The sequence below is a fragment of the Schistocerca cancellata genome, chromosome 9, assembly GCF_023864275.1.
Source record: "Schistocerca cancellata isolate TAMUIC-IGC-003103 chromosome 9, iqSchCanc2.1, whole genome shotgun sequence".
NCBI classification, from domain to species: Eukaryota; Metazoa; Arthropoda; class Insecta; order Orthoptera; family Acrididae; genus Schistocerca; species Schistocerca cancellata.
The window spans coordinates 412,901,917-412,918,620 of record NC_064634.1 but is presented as its reverse complement, the minus strand read 5'-3'; positions in this window follow the sequence as shown (position 1 = coordinate 412,918,620).

Sequence of the window (16,704 nt, the reverse complement as noted above, 5' to 3'; positions counted from 1 at the left end):
ATGTCACAAGTGTATGGCGAACACTGCATGTTCCTTGCAGAGTCGAGGCGTGGCACAAGCGCTTCAGGGAAGGACGGGTGCTTTAGCCGATGATGCACGGCTGGAGCACCAAACTGCATTACCGATAGCATCGTCCAGCTGGTGGATGCATTCATTACTCAGGACCGCTGAGTGATAGTGAAAGCCATAGCCGCCGTGGTCGGATTGAGTGTCGGAAGTTTTCACACCATCATAAAGCAACGACTGCACATATGCAAATTGCATATGCCCAATGGGTGCCCCGCAGTCTTCAACCACACCAGGAAGCATGTCGAATGGCCCACTGTCTTGCTCATCTGCACCGCAATGCTCGGGAAGGGAATGCGTTCCTGGCACGAGTGGTGGACGGAGATGAGTCGTGGTGTCATCACTTCGAACCAGAATCAAAACGACAATGTCTCCAGTGGAAGCATCCAGGGTCACCACCACCAAAAATGCCAAGGTCATCAATACGAGTGCAAGAATGGTTACGCTGACATTCTTCTTTGACCAAAAGGGCCCCCTTCTGATTCACTTCCTGCAGCACGGGACAGAAGTGAATGCCCAGTGTTACTCGCAAACCTTGACCACCCTTCGTAAAGCGATCAAATCAAAACGACCAGGCAATCTCACCTGTGAGGTAATTCTGCTCCACGACAATGCAAAGCCTCATACGGCCAGCACAGTCGTCGCACTCATGCAGAAATTCGAATGGGAGGTTCTCGGCCATCTTCCATACAGTCCGGACCTCTCTCCCAGTGATTACGCCATTTTTGGTCCCCTTAAAAAGGCTGTGAGGGGCAACGATTCACCCCAGACGACGACGTCCAGCTGCACATGTGGAACTGGTTAACATCGCAGCCCCAGTAATTTTATGAAACAGCCATTCTCCACCTTGTGGCACAGTCGGATAAGTGTCTCAACAGCAAGGATCAATACTTTTAACATACAGGTATGGCTTCTGTAATTATGCCTCTGGCTCGTTTCTTTTTGAACGCCCCTTATACATACAGAAGTCACGAGTCGTCATCACCTTGCGCATTTTTCTGCCACTGGCAACATAAGGCTCGCCGTCGGATGCATTTATGAAACAAATGCGTCGGGAGCTGTAGTGGTAGAGGGCATAAGATATAACTTCGAGAATATCACGAGCAATCTTCCTGATCATGCTGTCGTAATATGTGGAGGCGATAACTTGCCAGAGTCATGCAAGTAACAAAATACCAACTGATGGGATACCAATATGACTATGTGTAGAGCACGCGAAAAACTTACTCCTCTTGTGGCAGCAGTGTACCACAGTTCAGTGGAAGAACGAAGTGTTTGTAGTGACTGGAAAAAAACCGCAGGTCATCCCCTTTTTTAAGAAGTGTCTAGAGTAGGTCTCTGTCTCTGACGTCTGTCTCTTCTGGAATTTTGGATCGCGTTTTATGTTCACATATTACGACATATCTGGAGACTGAAAATCGCTTCTCTAGGAATCAACATGGATTCCAAAAATTACGATCATGTGAAACGCTGCTCATTCTGTCCGTCCACGACCCTCAGGAAACATCCGGAAGGCATTCGATACAGATTCGTACTGTCACCTAATGAATAAAATAAGAGCTCGCGGAAAATTATATCGATTGTGTGATTACATAGAAGAGTTTCTGGCAAACCGAAAACAGCGCGTGGAGGGAAATCTTCAGACGCAAAAATAACTTCGGGCCTACCACAAGGGAGTGCTATAAGACCATTACTTTTTAAAATATATATAAATGACCTAGCGTGTAACGTCGTAAACTTCCATGAGGGTGTTTGCAGATGATGCTGTTGTATACAAAGAAATCGCACACTTCAGAACTGACCCGAATGCAAGAAGACCTGCAGGGGATCGACTCTTGGTACAGCGATTGAGTTCCTAGATAACGGAGCGCAGCATGTCATTCTCAATGGAGAGAAGTTTTCCGAAGTAAGAGTGATTTCAGGTGTTCCGCAGGGGAGTGTCTTAGGACCATTGCTATTCACAATATATATAAATGACTTTGTGGATAACATCGGAAGTTCATGATGCTGTAGTGTATCGAGAGATTGTAACAATGGAAAATTGTACTGAAATGCAGAAGGATATGCAACGAACTGACGCATGGTGCAGGAATTGCAATTGAATCTCAATTTAGACAAGTATAATGTGCTGCGAATACAAAGAAAAAAAGATTCTTTATCATTTAGCTACAATATAGCAGGTCAACAACTGGAAGCAGTTAATTCCATAAACTATCTGGGACTAAGCATTAGGAGTGATTTAAAATGGAATGACCACATAAAATAATCGTCGGTAAAGCAGATGCCAGACTGAGATTCATTGGAAGAATCCTAAGGAAATGCAGTTCGAAAACAAAGGAAGTAGGTTACAGTACACTTGTTCGCCCACTGCTTGAATACTGCTCTGCGGTGTGGGATCCGTACCAGATAGGGTTGATAGAAGAGATGGAGAAGATCCAACTGAGAGCAGCGCGCTTCGTTACAGGATCATTTAGTAATCGCGAAAGCGTTATGGAGATGACAGATAAACACCAGTGGAAGACTCTGCAAGAGAGACGCTCAGTAGCTCGGTAAGGGCTTCTCCTGAAGTTTCTACGTGTATCTGCGAAGAGACCATGAGGATAAAATCAGAGAGATTAGAGCACACACAGAGGCATACCGACAATCTTTCTTTCCACGAACAATACGAGACTGGAATAGAAGGGAGAACCGATAGAGGTACTCTAGGTACTCTCCGCCATGCACCGTCAGGTGGCTTGCGGAGTATGGATGTAGATGTAGATTGGCAGCTAATTCTCAATATCACATATCAATACAATGTAATGTACTGAGCTTAGTAGGAGAAGAATCCACTACTATTCTATTACACCCTTTGTGACAAATCACAAGAAACAGTAACTACCGTACAATACCTAGGAGTAACCATCCGGAACATCCTAAGGTGAAAAGACCGCAAAAAACAGATTGTAGGGAAAAAGAAGGCACACACACACACACACACAAACACACGAGATCCAACGAAGACCGACGCACTTCGTTACTAGATCGTCTAGCCCGCGCGAAAGCGTTACGGAGAACTATCTCCAGTCCAGGCGCAGCAGGAGTGCCGTTGTGCATCATGGAGAGTTCTGTGAATAAAGCACTTTAGATCGCTTGACATGTGTTTTCATTTCTGACGTCGTTTTGGCCGCTACCGTCGTCAGTTTAAATCTCAGCACTTCTACAACAATGTTCAGCGTTAAGAGTTGAAGCTCCGATTAGGAAGTTATTTTATGGATACTGACATTGAACCTTGCTCTGAGTTTTGATTTGATAGCGGCAACAGCCGAAAAGGCGTTAAGAGAAAAGACGCGTATTAAGCAATCCAAACTGTTTTATTCAGAAAGTATTCACAATCATCTCGGACTCATACATGAAATTTCCTTTATTAATAATGTCAAGAGAGATTTATTGTTGAAATTTCTAGAGCGTATTTTCCAAGAAGAGCCGTACAACATATTACGCGATTCCACGTTCGTCTCGTGAAATGACCTCTACTAGAAAATCAGAAAAATTAGAGCTCATACGTAACTTCCTTGACAACGATTCTTCCCACGCGTCATTCGTCAGTGGAACAGGAAAGGGAGGAACAGATAGTACTATCAGAAGAATCCTCTGCTACACGGTGTAAGGTGACTTGCAGAATACTGCTGTAGATAAAGATCTCCTTAGGTTTTCTCACCATCTCTCTGTCGCTACCTTGGTCCAGTCTTCACCTCTCTCCTAAATGCTTTCTTCCTTTCCTTCTAGCCTTTTGTCACTTGGTCTCTTCCTCTCAACGTTCATCCTGACTATTCCAAGGCCTCTTCTCATTCTTTCTCTTCACATGCCCACATCATTTTAGTCTTTTTTGCAATCCTTTTTTGTAGAGATCTGTCATATACACTTTCTGACAAGCAAAATAAGGCATCTAGAAGGGGAGGATGAAACGGAATGGAAGTTAGCGGGTTGAAAAATTATGTGATATTATTTCAGTGATCACAGTATGAAGTCAAATTACAAATAAGTTGTTAGTATGAGCCCTCTTATCAGTCTGACGTTGTACCCGCTCCGATCCGGATGCATGCAGTGATTTGTCTGACGGCAGTGCCATAAAGCTTTTGTATTCTCTCCTGAGACAAGCTGGCTCACAGCTGTTGTAACTATGGTCTTTATATCCTGGAAACTGTCGCTGGGACAGAGTTGGCACCAGAACTGATCTCACCCATGTTCTGTTGGGGACAGGTCTGGGGATTCTGCTGGTCACGGGGGTACCTCAACATAACTCAGTTCATACAGAAAGTGCCGTGTGTGGAAGGGCATCGTGTTGTTGAAAATTGGCACCACTATACTGTCACATATGAGTTAATAATACATGAGGATGTAGAATTATCGTGATGTAGTATTGTGCCGTCAAATTTCCCTCAGCCGATACCAGACGTGACCTGAAATCATACTCTGTGACTCTCTAACGCGTTGGAAGAATGGGACATCCACCAAGTCGCCACCATATTCACCAACCATGATTCACTGATGAACACAATGAGGTGCCATTCATCAGCAGTTCGTGCTTACTGTCATGGTGTCATTCCAAACGCTGCTGTTTGTGTTAGCGGCAGCCTACACAAGGGACTGTGATTCCCTAGTCCGACTGATGCTAATCTCCCACCACTGGTGCAGGATGGCGGAATGTTGCAGGGAAGCCATTACTTGTTCTCGGATGGCGTGCGCTGATATTGAGAGGCACCCGCATGCCTTGCTCATACTGTGGCATCAAGCAGTCAGGCCTGCAAGATGAGTGGTCTGCCAAGCGAGTGGATTCATTTTTTATTTATCAAGTAACATGAACTCTAGTACTCACAATTAAGTTAAAAGTTATTCTTCTGCTTGGATATTGCGCACCGGAAACGCACATCTGACTATTAGTAATTTACACAACTGACTGTTCACTACGCGCTGGCAATACCACATTTTCGTTCTTATTCGAGGGCTTTGATCAACACGTGGCCATCGCACTGCATATGAATGGCTCACACATTATAAATTCTGGGTATCATGGCAACACACTATGCGAAGGAAAAGGCCACCAATCTTTTTATTTTCACTATCTTATTTATTCTGATAAATTCTATAACCTAAACACACAAATTCTATAACCTACAACAATAACACATGAGAAATTCCGCCCAGTGGGCATGGCTTTACATTGGTGAATCTCTATCTTATGGTCTCGTAATTATTTAACGCTACAGTGCACTTTCTGGATAGGATGGTGGATCTTTTGCTATATCTCACACTTCGTCTCTCACAACCATCATCACGAAACTTTCCTCCAGACCAGCGGTACAAAAGGAACATGCATAACCCACTATCTCTGAAACTACCTTGCTACTCTCCCATGCAAACCACACATACTTAAATTACATGACATACACCACACTGCAACATGGAATACAGCACAAGGAATAGTCACAACATTATCACTTTCAGCTTTCCCACTTCAATTAGTATTTATCCCAGTTTCACACGACACTGCCCCACTTCGTAATTTTTCTTTCCTACTATGAACTCTGGAGGATATATGCACGTCTTCCTGTGCAATGCAAGCCAAGTGGCGTTGCTGGATAGACGGCTGACTCACCTTGCTTCTCTCTCAGAGTATTATAGTTTGAATCAAACGTCACACGGAAACATAACACGCAAAGTAAGAACATATTAATCACACACGCGAGTCCTCAACTGATACCATGGACGAGTACTTCTCTTTATCCTTTGTCTCATACACAGATTGAGACTCACACAGTACTCACCACGTGGAAGTACTCGTCTCTAATTTCAAGTCCTGCACACGCCATTTCTTAAATATCTCCAACTTATAGTACACACGCTAGTAATTTAGCTTAACTTAAGCACTCGGAAGTATTTCAACTTATTGCTACACACGGTTTCATTGTGACCGTTCGTCACTTCTGAAGATTACCACTATCCCCTTAATATTACCTGCCCGACATTTAATTCTCCCCACAAAAGTTCCTGAAATAGAGAAATTATTATTCCAAACTACTCTTAAGTATTTCACATGCATACCATGTCTCCAATCTTTTGTCTTGACGGAGCACACCTAAGACAGGTCTTACCAACACTAGATCTAGCAGCAGAGTGCTGAAACATGGCCGTTCTTCAGGTCCTCTCGCACCTCTGCCGAAGTGGGGGAGCACCTTGCTACCGTATTGGTCAGCCACATTTCAGGCGCTCAAAGCTCCGGTAAATTTCATCCCTTTGGTTCCACCAAAGGTGACCCAAAGAACGTCTCAAAGATGATCATATATTCACATTCACTATCTGCGGTTAGCAGACGACCATACATTCATTCATTTTACAGATCTCACCAAACTGGATGTAGGAATTTATTTTGTGGGAGTGCACATGTGATCAATTAAATAAATAAATTGTCATTCTTTCCCACACTGGTATCCGGCTTCGCTGTATTAATTGAAATTGAGTTATTATTAGAAAAAATATGTTGTACTGACAAGAATAATGAAGTATGTTGTACCTATTTTCAATGTCGGGCGGTACTGTACCCTTTCAATGTGAAAGGAAATGTGTCCAGTACACAATACGTCGATCATCCCTTGAGGTGGCCAGCAGTGGTCGACTGTGTCCTTGACTACAAGTATGCCTGCAGCCACGTTCCCGTGCAGTCCAACAATGGGCCATTGTCACATCAGTGTGTACTATAAATCCGGATACTGCACGATCCAACCAGCTGGCCAAATGGAGAGCCACAATTCAGCCTCTTTCAAACTCTGTCTGGTGTTGAAACACGTCTCAGGCGAGTACCTGGTTCATCCGTCATTAGGTAGCTCAACAAGTCGTCTGAACTGGTCTGACACAGCTACAACATTTCCGCTACTGCTTCAGTTTGGTGGGCTTTTTGAAATGATGTGAGCAGTAGCAGACCCCAACTGGTGACAACCTTTGCCACGTTCAAAATGGCGTGTAAAATGTTAAAAACTGATTCGCAACTGATTTTCACTTTTTCGACTTGCGCGTCGATTGTGTTACGCCCCCACCTCTCTTGTGGTTCCCGAATCTTTGCAGAGAGGTGGCCTGCCACTTCGTTTTTCGACATTAGACTTTGCTGCACCACTAGGATTATCTGCAGCATCTAAGCTCTGTGTGAAAAAATTATGCTGTTTACACTTCCAGCAACTCAGCATGGATTTTGGACTGTTGTTCCCCTTCAAACACAGAAAGTTCCTGCTGTACCTAGCTGACGTATTATTCCTCGTAGGGCGTCCAGTTTGTCAAGTACCCTCGTATTGTGGGTTCCGTACCCACTGAATGGCTCCTGTGATCCATCTGAGGCAGTGATTTTGTAGTACCTGTAGGTTCTTCTAAACGGTTTCACACGTAGATTCCCATAATGTCGAGCTGTATAGTAGAATGGGTCCTACTGTGGCAAGGTACAATTGTAATTTCGTATGTTGGTTCAGATCCGGGCTTTTCAGAAGATTTCTTCTCTCGCATTTGTGTCGTTTAAAGCAGTTTCCTGTCGTGACGTACTCCCAGACAGTATTTGACCATGGGGTCTGTTATTTTAATAGCCGGTGCCTAACGTTGAAGATGCGTTTCCCCTTCGTAAAGACAATGGCTGCTGCCTTGGTCGACTTAATTGTTATTTTGTTGCCTTTAGCCCTCTGTTCCACAACGCTTAATTGCTTTTTCATCGTCGGTGTGAGGTGATCCACTCGCTTTCCAGTAGTAAAGAACACTGTGCCATCTGCATATAAGCTGACAGACAAATGTTGCACAGTATGAATCTCTTTAATGTACAAGTTTAAATGTGGAGGCGAGGTGACGCACTCTTCAGGGATTCCCGCGGTGACTAATCTTAATGTCGAGTTCTGATCTTGGATACGAAATTAGAGTCGTCGAGAAACCTATCAATGATTTTGAGGTAGCAGTTGGCAACGGAGTGGTCTTAGACAAATTGATTACTAAGTTCTGGACCCATACTGTATCCTACCCTTTCTCTAAATCTAGAAAAACCCCGATGGTTGACTTTTTCTTGCTGAAGTCATGTTGTTACGGTTTCTGTTATTCGTAGTGTAGCGTCGCAAGTTGTTCCGAGCAAACGTTTGTTTTCGGAGGCTGACATCTGCCGGCCTAACCGAGAGACAAACGCGCATCTGTCACTGCCTGCAGTGGGAAAGCTATCCAATGTCTCTTACTGGATGCGTACATTGACCACCTTTTTTTTTTTTTGTCATCAGTCTACTGACTGGTTTGATGCACCATGGAAGTCATTCCCTCATGTCTTAGCAGATGTCCTATCATCCTGTTCCTTCTCCTTATCAGTGTTTTCTACATATTCCTTTCCTCTCCGATTCTGCGTAGAACCTCCTCATTCCTTACCTTATCAGTCCACCTAATTTTCAACATTCGTCTACAGCACCACATCTCAAATGCTTCGATTCTCTTCTGTTCCGGCTTTCCCACAGTCCATGTTTCACTACCATACAGTGCTGTACTCCAGACGTACATCCTCAGAAATTTCTTCCTCAAATTAAGGCCGGTATTTGATATTAGTAGACTTCTCTTGGCCAGAAATGCCTTTTTTGCCATAGCGAGTCTGCTTTTTATGTCCTCCTTTGCTCCGTCCGTCATTGGTTATTTTACTGCCTAGGTAGCAGCATTCCTTAACTTCATTGACTTCGTGACCATCAATCCTGATGTTAAGTTTCTCGCTGTTCTCTTTTCTACTACTTCGCATTACCTTCGTCTTTCTCCTATTTACTCTCAAACCATACTGTGTACTCATTAGACTGTTCATTCCGTTCAGCAGATCATTTAATTCTTCTTCACTTTCACTCAGGATAGCAATGTCATCAGCGAATCGTATCATTGATATCCTTTCACCTTGTATTTTAATTCCACTCCTGAACCTTTCTTTTATTTCCATCATTGCTTCCTCGATGTACAGATTGAAGAGTAGGGGCGAAAGGCTACAGCCTTGTCTTACACTCTTCTTAATACGAACACCTCGTTCTTGATCGTCCGCTCTTATTATTCCCTCTTGGTTGTTGTAGACATTGTATATGACCCGTCTCTCCCTATAGCTTACCCCTACTTTTTTCAGAATCTCGAACAGCTTGTACCATTTTATATTGTCGAACGCTTTTTCCAGGTAGACAAATCCTATGAAAGTGTCTTGATTTTTCTTTAGCCTTGCTTCTATTATTAGCCGTAACGTCAGAATTGCCTCTCTCGTCCCTTTACATTTCCTAAAGCCAAACTGATCGTCACCTAGCGCATTCTCAATTTTCTTTTCCATTCTTCTGTATATTATTCTTATAAGCAGCTTCGATGCATGAGCTGTTAAGCTGATTGTGCGATAATTCTCGCACTTGTCAGCTCTTGCCGTCTGCGGAATTGTGTGGATGATGCTTTTCCGAAAGTCAGATGGTATATCGCCAGACTCATATTCTACACACCAACGTGAATAGTCGTTTTGTTGCCACTTCCCCCAATGATTTTAGAAATTCTGATGGAATGTTATCTATCCCTTCTGCCTTATTTGACCCTAAGTCCTCCAAAGCTCTTTTAAATTCCGATTCTAATACTGGATCCCCTATCTCTTCTAAATCGACTCCTGTTTCTTCTTCTATCACATCAGACAAATCTTCACCCTCATAGAGACTTTCAATGTATTCTTTTCACCTATCTGCTCTCTCCTCTGCATTTAACAGTGGAATTCCCGTTGCACTCTTAATGTTACCACCGTTGCTTTTAATGTCGCCAAAGGTTGTTTTGACTTTCCTGTATGCTGAGTCTGTCCTTCCGACAATCATATCTTTTTCGATGTCTTCACATTTTTCCTGCAGCCATTTCGTCTTAGCTTCCCTGCACTTCCTATTTATTTCATTCCTCAGCGACTTGTATTTCTGTATTCCTGATTTTCCCGGAACATGTTTGTACTTCCTCCTTTCATCAATCAACTGAAGTATTTCTTCTGTTACCCATGGTTTCTTCGCAGCTACCTTCTTTGTACCTATGTTTTCCTTCCCAACTTCTGTGATGGCCCTTTTTAGAGATGTCCATTCCTCTTCAACTGTACTGCCTACTGCGCTAATCCTTATTGCTGTATCTATAGCGTTAGAGAACTTCAAACGTATCTCGTCATTCCTTAGTACTTCCGTATCCCACTTCTTTGCGTATTGATTCTTCCTGACTAATGTCTTGAACTGCAGCCTACTCTTCATCACTACTATATTGTGATCTGAGTCTATATGTGCTCCTGGGGGCCTTACAATCCAGTATCTGATTTCGGAATCTCTGTCTGACCATGATGTAATCTAATTGAAATCTTCCCGTATCTCCCGGCCTTTTCCAAGTATACCTCCTCCTCTTGTGATTCTTGAACAGGGTATTGGCTATTACTAGCTGAAACTTGTTACAGAACTCAACTAGTCTTTCTCCTCTTTTATTCCTTGTCCCAAGTCCATATTCTCCCGTAACCTTTTCTTCTACTCCTTCCCCTACAACTGTATTCCAGTCGCCCACGACTATTAGATTTTCGTCCCCCTTTACATACTGCATTACCCTTTCAATATCCTCATACACTTTCTCTATCTGTTCATCTTCAGCTTGCGACGTCGGCATGTATACCTGAACTATCGTTGTCGGTGTTGGTCTGCTGTCGAATCTGATTAGAACAACCCGGTCACTGAACTGTTCACAGTAACACACCATCTGCCCTACCTTCCTACTCATAACGAATCCTACACCTGTTATGCCATTTTCTGCTGCTGTTGATATTACCCGATACTCATCTGACCAGAAATCCTTGTCTTCCTTCCACTTCACTTCACTGACCCCTACTATATATAGATTGAGCCTTTGCATTTCCCTTTTCAGATTTTCTAGTTTCCCTACCACGTTCAAGCTTCTGACATTCCACGCCCCGACTCGTAGAACGTTATCCTTTCGTTGATTATTCAATCTTTTTCTCATGGTAACCTCCCCCTTGGCAGTCCCCTCCCGGAGATCCGAATGGGGGACTATTCCGGAATCTTTTGCCAATGGAGAGATCATCATGACACTTCTTCAAATACAGGCCACATGTCCTGTGGATACACGTTACGTGTCTTTAATGCAGTGGTTTCCATTGCCTTCTGCATCCTCATGTCGTTGATCATTGCTGATTCTTTCGCCTTTAGGGGCAATTTCCCACCCCTAGGACAAGAGAGTGCCCTGAATCTCTATCCGCTCCTCCACCCTCTTTGACAAGGCCGTTGGCAGAATGAGGCTGACTTCTTATGCCGGAAGTCTTCGGCCGCCAATGCTGATTATTTATCAAAATTTAGGCAGTGGCAGGGATCGAACCCGGGACCAAAGACGTTTTGATTATGAATCAAAGACGCTACCCCACCACCTATGTTGTTGTGGTCTTCAGTCCTGAGACTGGTTTGATGCAGCTCTCCATGCTACTCTATCCTGTGCAAGCTTCTTCATCTCCCAGTATCTACTGCAACCTACATCCTTCTGAATCTGCTTAGTGTATTCATCTCTTGGTCTCCCTCTACGATTTTTACCCTCTACACTGCCCTCCAATGCTAAATTTGTGATCCCTTGATGCCTCAAAACATGTCCTACCAACCGATCCCTTCTTCTAGTCAAGTTGTGCCACAAACTTCTCTTCTCCCCAATCCTATTCAATACCTCCTCATTAGTTACGTGATCTACCCACCTTATCTTCAGCATTCTTCTGTAGCACCACATTTCGAAAGCTTCTATTCTCTTCTTGTCCAAACTAGTTATCGTCCATGTTTCACTTCCATACATGGCTACACTCCATACAAATACTTTCAGAAACGACTTCCTGACGTTTAAATCTATACTCGATGTTAACAAATTCCTCTTCTTGAGAAACGCTTTCCTTGCCATTGCCAGTCTACATTTTATCTCCTCTCTACTTCGACCATCATCGGTTATTTTACTCCCTAAATAGCAAAACTCCTTTACTACTTTAAGTGTCTCATTTCCTAATCTAATTCCCTCAGCATCACCCGACTTAGTTTGACTACATTCCATTATCCTCGTTTTGCTTTTGTTGATGTTCATCTTATATCCTCCTTTCAAGACACTGTCCATTCCGTTCAACTGCTCTTCCAAGTCCTTTGCTGTCTCTGACAGAATTACAATGTCATCGGCGAACCTCAAAGTTTTTACTTCTTCTCCATGAATTTTAATACCTACTCCGAATTTTTCTTTTGTTTCCTTTACTGCTTGCTCAATATACAGATTGAATAACATCGGGGAGAGGCTACAACCCTGTCTTACTCCTTTCCCAACCACTGCTTCCCTTTCATGCCCCTCGACTCTTATAACTGCCATCTGGTTTCTGTACAAACTGTAAATAACCTTTCGCTCCCTGTATTTTACCCCTGCCACCTTCAGAATTTGAAAGAGAGTATTCCAGTCAACATTGTCAAAAGCTTTCTCTAAGTCTACAAAAGCTAGAAACGTAGGTTTGGCTTTTCTTAATCTTTCTTCCAAGATAAGTCGTAAGGTCAGTATTGCCTCACGTGTTCCAACATTTCTACGGAATCCAAACTGATCTTCCCCGAGGTCGGCTTCTACCAGTTTTTCCATTCGTCTGTAAAGAATTCGCGTTAGTATTTTGCAGCTGTGACTTATTAAACTGATAGTTCGGTAATTTTCACATCTGTCAACACCTGCTTTCTTTGGGATTGGAATTATTATATTCTTCTTGAAGTCTGAGGGTATTTCGCCTGTCTCATACATCGTGCTCACCAGATGGTAGAGTTTTGTCATGACTGGCTCTCCCGAGGCCATCAGTAGTTCAAATGGAATGTTGTCTACTCCCGGGGCCTTGTTTCGACTCAGGTCTTTCAGTGCTCTGTCAAACTCTTCACGCAGTATCTTATCTCCCATTTCGTCTTCATCTACATCCTCTTCCATTTCCATAATATTGTCCTCAAGTACATCGCCCTTGTATAAACCCTCTATATATTCCTTCCACCTTTCTGCCTTCCCTTCTTTGCTTAGAACTGGGTTGCCATCTGAGCTCTTGATATTCATACAAGTGGTTCTCTTCTCTCCAAAGGTCTCTTTAATTTTCCTGTAGGCAGTATCTATCTTACCCCTAGTGAGACAAGCCTCTACATCCTTACATTTGTCCTCTAGCCATCCCTGCTTAGCCATTTTGCACTTCCTGTCGATATCATTTTTGAGACGTCTGTATTCCTTTTTGCCTCCTTCATTTGCTGCATTTTTATATTTTCTCCTTTCATCAATTAAATTCAATATTTCTTCTGTTACCCAAGGATTTCTATTAGCCCTCGTCTTTTTACCTACTTGATCCTCTGCTGCCTTCACTACTTCATCTCTCAGAGCTACCCATTCTTCTTCTACTGTATTTCTTTCCCCCATTCCTGTCAATTGTTCCCTTATGCTCTCCCTGAAACTCTCTATAACCTCTGGTTCTTTCAGTTTATCCAGGTCCCATCTCCTTAAATTCCCACCTTTTTGCAGTTTCTTCAGTTTCAATCTGCAGTTCATAACCAATAGATTGTGGTCAGAATCCACATCTGCCCCAGGAAATGTCTTACAATTTAAAACCTGGTTCCTAAATCTCTGTCTTACCATTATATAATCTATCTGATACCTACTAGTATCTCCAGGATTCTTCCACGTATACAACCTTCTTTTATGATTCTCTATAAGAACCTAAATAAATGATGTTAAATATTATTCAATCATTTTCAAAATCGGTACACTACCTTTTGACATTCAGAAGAAGATTGTATTTAAATTTCAGCGTTATAACTATGATAGTTTCAGAGACAGAAAACAATTTCTAAAAAAGTCAAAAACCGACAGTTTAGAAACTAAATTCAGTTAGGAAATATAATAGTTTATCCTTTGGTATTATCTAAAAACATAAACAGAACTCGCAGGGGGCAGAATTAATTAATTGAGATTTTCGTATTAAAACTTTAGTTATTTTTCGCTTTCGTAATAGAAAAATCAGACAAAATTATTATTGGTGTCTAAGATTGTTGTGGGAGTATATGTGAGGAATGAGACTATGTAGGTCGGCCATTCGTCAAATTTTAATGTTGCATTGTATACTACCTTAAGTAACCTGCAAGAGTTAAGTAAGCCTGTCGTGGGAAAATGTTCATAGGAAGTTACCCACTTTGCTGATGACGTATGTCTAGGTGTGATTGCCATTGTAACACAGCAGCCAGAAAGTCAGCTGGAGTATTATCTGCATCTAAAGGATATTTGCAGATTTATTGCCTTTTCGTTTTCGTTTATTAAAACATTACTTTAATATTTGTATATCAGAATGACATAGACGCTGTGATATTCGCTATTTTTGGCTTCAATATAACAGCAAATAGTTAATACTTTCAGCCAGAAGGCAAACACTTGTTTATAAAGAATGATTAATGTATAATAAGGCGTTGCATAGTGACGGTGGAATTCCCTAAATAATGTAATTCGTCGTCTTTGGGCGGCAATATAAACAGAAGAATACGGATCGATATGCGATCCTTCACTATTTTGTTTGCTGTAGAACAAATGAAGCCCTGAGCGCTGAAGACTTGTACTGTTTTCCTTAAGTAAGACGGACGCAGATTTGTGGCGGTCTGATCTAATTTTTTACTAAATGAATAAAAACGTGTTCCGTCTAAGTTTGACTGAAGTGTAAAAAGAGGAACTGTTATAACTTGTGACGACGCACGGGTGACTCAAGAGGACAATGACTATATAAAAGAGCGCTAAATGGACATGAAACGAACATAAAAATCTACCGTCATTGTAGTACTAAGCATAAGGTACGATGTATGTTTTAGTTAAATAAATATTTGTTCTGGAAATAGTGAATCATTTAGCAGTGCTCATTCCTATCATCTCCTCAGTATTATTTTCATTTTAATTATTCATTTTTCTAAGATTACAGACACCAAGATCAGCAGTCCAATGTGCGTGTTACATTGACAAAAAGAAAACTGTTTTATGGTCTTCTTGCATCAGCTTTAATCTTGAATTTCCCTTTTGTGTGATGTTACAGTTGTTTTTGCGCCCTTAAGAACTTTCTGGTCCCTTCATAACAATAACTTCACGACCGGGTATGATCGCATCTACGATCATGAAGTAATTAGAAGATAATGCAATTTCTTAATCAATAGCACGCTAGCTGTGACTGCTTCAAGCCACGCGAAACTGCAAGCAAAGACTATTCACTTTTCATAATGCAATATTTTATGACAATGGTCAATCCATGATTCTTACGCCAGTTGTGATTGATAAAACAGTAAGCGAAATCTCAATTTCTAACTTTTCCATTGAATAACATCACTTTTATTTTGTTACATCACAACGCGTCTGTATGTAAGGATTGCTGCAGGCCAGTTTTGGCGCGACCATGATCATGAGCGAACATTCTGATTGGCAGTGAATATGGTTAGCCAATCGGAATTGAGACGGTTCCCGCTCTTTACCGGATAGTTTATACTGGGAGTGAGGCCACAACAAAGGAGTCGCTCGCTAGCTTTGAACGCGGACGGTCATGTTACTAGTGCCCGTCTTTAATAATATGTAAAATGAAGGAATATTGAGTTCCTTGCGTTTGATACGTGGCGTGACTAACACTGAAGTAGTTACGGACGGTTTTGTGAAGTTTGGAAGTTCTAGAACTGCTTAGTTGGATAGATATTCGCGTGTGAAATTTGGCCTTCATAGTACCCTCGTGGCAATGTTGCAGTATTCAACCACTGAGCATTTTTTGGAGAGCAGTTTCTTTTTTGAGCAATCCACAAGAAGGACTGAATGTAATAACTCATGTTAGTAGTGAAATTGATGACTGTGAGAACGTTATTTAGTGCTGGTCGGGTTTGTACAGATTTCTGGCTGCTGTGCGTGTGAAATGAGTGTACGAATTGTGAATGTGAAGAAAATAGCCAATAGTTTAAATGTGGACTGAACAGTACCGTTTCTTTGGCTAGCTGGACAAAATAAACCTTTTTGTGTGGAAATTTCGGACATTATTTTCCAGAAGCCTATCTATTTCCTTACCGCCCGATAAATTTTTTAATGACAGTTTTTCTACAGGGCTTCATTTCATTACTAGTGTTCGGCGGCCTCAGTTATTGTAGGTATTAGATGGTGTGTTTTATCAGTGCTGCTTTTTGTAAGTATCTACTTTGCCGAGTGGAGCGACATCGAGCAGACGCCGTTCTGAGGTAGGTGATTTCTAATTTGCAGCCTGCACACGGAAATACTCAAAATCCCAGCCACGCCGCAGTAGGAGCTGTAGTTCAGCAAACAGTTTCTCCTCAAATCCAAATTGCGACGAGGATGTCCTGTATTCGCCTAAGAATACTTTTCTAGCCCGTTTCTCAGCGCTGGAAGGAGGTTAACTGGTCTGTAATTTCCCAGCTGAGAGAGGCCTTTTCCTGGTTTAGGAATGGGTACTACCCTGGACTCACGGAAGTAATACAACATCAAAGAGATGTTTATGATTTTTGTTATTTATACAATTTGTTTCCTATGCATGCCTTTCAAGTCAGCCTTGCTTATAAATTCTTCTCCTAGTGAGTT